The sequence below is a fragment of the Vitis vinifera genome, chromosome 10 (genome assembly GCF_030704535.1).
Source record: "Vitis vinifera cultivar Pinot Noir 40024 chromosome 10, ASM3070453v1".
Classification (NCBI taxonomy): Eukaryota; Viridiplantae; Streptophyta; class Magnoliopsida; order Vitales; family Vitaceae; genus Vitis; species Vitis vinifera.
The window spans coordinates 25,589,262-25,593,850 of NC_081814.1; positions in this window are offsets into that span (position 1 = coordinate 25,589,262).

Sequence of the window (4,589 nt, forward strand, 5' to 3'; positions counted from 1 at the left end):
CCATCTTTTCCAAAATAAGGAGTTGCACTTAGGGTTTTCTTTCTTATTTTGTTTACCCTTTAAAATAAAACAAAAATAAGTGGTGACTCCAAGTCATTTTTGAATAAATAAAATCATTTTAAAATAAAAATCGAGCTCGTTATCGAGTGGAAAACGCATGAGTCGAAATGCGGGGTCCACATTTACATTGGATTGTTTACGAATTAACGCAAACAACTTATTAACACCATTCTAATCCATTAATTTTTTTTTTTTTTAACACGATTATAGCAACTTATTTTAAATTTTAAATTTATAAAAAAAATTATTTAAAAAAAAATCTCTTATTTACTTTAACTTTCAAGTTTTAATCTTTTTAAATCTTAATTAATTGAATTATTTAATTTTAGTTATAATATGTTTATAATATAAAATAAATTGAAATTTTTATTTCATATTTATTTATTATTTTGTTTAATGGTTTAATTATAAAAATATTTTTATTCTTTATAATAAATTATATCCATTTTGACACATTTTGCACCTTTTTTTTAAAAAAAAAAAAAGTCTAAATAGTGTTAACTTTTATATAAAAGATATAAATTTATTTTAAGTTTTTAAAAATTACTTTTCATTTTTGTAAAAAAAAAAAAAAAAAATTGAAGCCACAATTTTTTTTTTAATTTTTTAAAATAGTTTTTACAAGTTATTTTCTTTTTAAAGTATCAAAGAGTTGTTAAATTTTATGACAAAGTTACTATTATTTTTTGTTTTTAAAAACCAAACAACACCTTTATTATTTAATTTTTAATTATATTTAAAAAAGTACTTTAAATTTTTAGAATTTTTTAATATGTAAGATTAATAAATTCATATAGATTACATGGTTCATACATGTCCCCTAGAAATTCATATAAATTCATATAGATTAATCTATAAAAAAACCTAGAGACCATTGTCCCCATGTCCCCTCTCTTTCTCTCTCCATCTTCATTTCCTCACTCTCTTACTACCCCACCTCTACTTCTCCATTCACGACAACATTGTTGTCGACTCATCTCCTTCATTCCACCTCCCACCATGGTTTTAAAAACCAAATTGGACGAGTCGGTTTGATCAATCTAACCGGTTTGATCATCAACTAATTTTAGACTAGCACCAAATCACTGAAACCCATAGTCAGACCGATGAACCGACTGAATTGATCGATTCCCCATGAACAAAACGATTCAACAATTTAAAAAAAAAACATCAAAACGATGTCATTTTGGCTTACTATAAAGCCTCTTATTCCCCTAATAGCCCTAGACTTCTACCCCCAAACCTCCAACAGCCCCAGCCCACACCTCCAATCTCCAACAGCGAACTTGTTTTTTATTATTTATTTGTGAAAAAATTGATTTTTTTGCCAAAGATTTGGAGTCGCCACTTATTTTTGTTTTATTTTTAAAGGGAAAAACAAAATAAGAAATAAAAACCCTAAGTGTGACTCCTGAAGGAAAAACAAGTATGTGAAAAACCAAAGTTAAGTCTGGGGATCAGGTTACTTATTAGGAAGGTACGATAAAAAGACCATAACACCCCTCTAAGTCCCTAAAAATGGGTCTCTAGTAAATAAGATAAAGCAAGTGTAACAGTTGATAAGGAAATCAATAGATACCAATGAAATGATCAAATAATAAAACGAATCATATATAAAAATAAACAAAACGGGAGTGAGATCATACCTTAGCAACAAGTAATAGTGCCCTATCATGGAAACCTTGACCAAGACAAAGTTCAAGCAATATTCATTAAGCATAACAGTTGGCAATCAGAAGAAAAAAACTCATATGTAGGACCCCCACCAAAGCCCAATTGATTTTGCATGAATTAATCCCACAAATTCCATTGTTTTGGAATTATGAAAATCATATTCATGCTTATTTAAAATCAAGAGAAACAAAAGATTATTTGAAAATCAAAGAAAATTTGTGAAGGTGCTTATTTAAGGGGAAAGGTAACAAGTTTATTAAAAACGAGATTTTTTTTTTACCTAAAACCCTAATAAAGGATGAAAAGTTGTAGAATTAAAAATATTTGAAAACTTAAGTGCAATTAAAATTATTTGAAAGAAAATTAGAGTTTTGAAAATTATTTGAAAATTGAAATCTTAAAAATTAAATTTAAAAATTAGAATATATATATATATATTCAAAAAATGGGAGTTTTGAAAATTAGAATTTTGAAAAATTATTTGAAAATGGGAGTTTTGAAAATTAAATTTGAGAATTGGAATTTTGAAGAATTATTTGAAAATTGAAGTTTTGAAAATTATTTGAGAATTATAGTTTTGAAAATTATTTGAAAATTGGAATTTTGAAAAATATTTGAAAATGGAAGTTTTGTTAAATTTGAAAATTGGAAAATTATTTAAGAATGAAATTTTTGAAAATTAAATTTGAAAATTGGAATTTTGGAAAATTATTTGAGAATGAAATTTTAAAAAATAAGTTAACTTTTTAAAATCAAAATTGAAGAATTAAGAAGACCAACACTTAGGCCCATTTGGGTAGTGCGCTGACCATAAACCCTTTTAAAACACACACAAAAAATCATTCTTGCAGCATTTAAAATAGCACGATATGGAAATAGCACCAACTTCCATCCCAATTAATGCCAATGCTCTATTATCCCAAATAATTACCACATCACTTGCTGAACTAGATGTATTCTAATAATCAACATATCTTCTACAACTTCAAAGGTGGTTTACCATGTTGTGTGGTTTCATGGATTCTTGTTTTCCCAATTTGGTTTCATTAAAAGCATTTACCATATTCAACAACACCAAATCCATGGTAACCACCAATTGCATTATGGATAAAAGCAAAGACTAGAGATCAAAGCACCTAAAATATGGACAAAACAGTGACAAGATTGATTGCTAATATAAGAGCACCAAACATCATACATTCAAGAAATGGAAGTCTATACATGAGGTAAATTAGACCACCAAGGCAAACCAAAATACCCGTAACAATTAAAGCATAAATGTTCCCACAATGGCAAATGTCACAATTGCCCTAAAATTTGAAAATAAGGGTTTTTGCATATTGCAATAATGAGAACGGAAACCAACGAATGCAAATCGAAATACAAACATATTAGTTAGATATCTGGAGATGGAGTCAAGATAGAACTTATAGGAGATAGACTGAAACTAAACTGAAATATGATTGGAGGTAGCAGAAAGAGGAAGAAAAACTCCTCATGGAAATTAAGCCATGCTTGAAAATACCTATAAACACTCCTCTCCAGCAAGTTCAGTTGGGCTTCACGCTCTCTATTGTCTTCCCAAACTTAGCAAATAATCTTCTTTTGTTCTTGTTCCCTCAACCTTCCTTCCTCTCCTCCCAGCTCTCATCCCAAAACCTCTAACCCACTCCTTTGTTTTTCCCTCTGTCTCAATCTAGCTTTTCTTTCTCACATTCTCTCCTTAATGAAGCACCTTTTGCTCTTCTTTCTCTCCTAAGCTTCTACTAGTTCCACTGCTCCCGGTCTAAGAAATATGTCACCATCTTCAACCACCACCATGACAAAGTGGTGATGTTCCTTTTTCCACATGTCCCATGCAACCTTTAACCTTAGGAAGCCGCCCCCCACTCTTGGAAATGAAATGCTCTCTTGGGTGGCCAACAAGAGGGTCTACATAATAATATATCAAATATATATATATATATATATATATATATATATATATATATATATATATATATATATATATATATATATATTTATGACATCATCGATTCGACTATCGTTTCGATAAGTGAATCATAAATTGGTAACTTTTTTGGTTCAATGTTCGGTTTGGTTCTAAAAATATTGTCTCTAACACACTCTCTATTTTTCTTACCTAATGCAACCATAATCGGTCTCTTTCTCTTTCTTTTTCGCTCTCACCCTATTAAGCCAACATGATAAATTGGTTTTCTTCTCTATCATTACATCTTTCTGTTAGTTTGTTAGATTTTTTTTTTCTTTTAATTTTTTTTTTGTAAAGCTACATCTTTTTATTAGGAGATTAACACGTGTACAACTCTTCCATTGTATATATTAAATAGGCAGCCTTACATAGTCTATTATAGATGAGTCATTCCAACATTTCCTTTGTTCATTTTTTTTTCTTTACCTTTTTGTTTTGATTTGGTATCAGAGCCCTTTAAATCCAGATGGATTTTTCTCCTTCAACCCTTAATTTTACACAAGAAAACTCTCAAAACCCTAAACAACAACTAGAACACTCAATTCATGTTTCTCCTCCTCCACCATTCTTTATCTAGTCCGCCTCCAGATTCAAAATCGGTTTCCTCTTCCATATCTCCAACAAGCCTTTCCAACTCTCAATCAACCTCTCAATATTAAGCTAGACAAAGACAACCACTTGCTCTAGAAAAATCAACTTTTGAATGTTATAATTGCCAATGGGTTTGAAGATTTCATAGATGGAACCAATGTTCCTCCTCCTCACTTCATAGATCCAAAACAACAAATCGTCAATCCCTAATTTCAGATGTGGCACTATCTCAACCAACTTCTTATGAGTTGGTTCTATTCCACGGTCACAA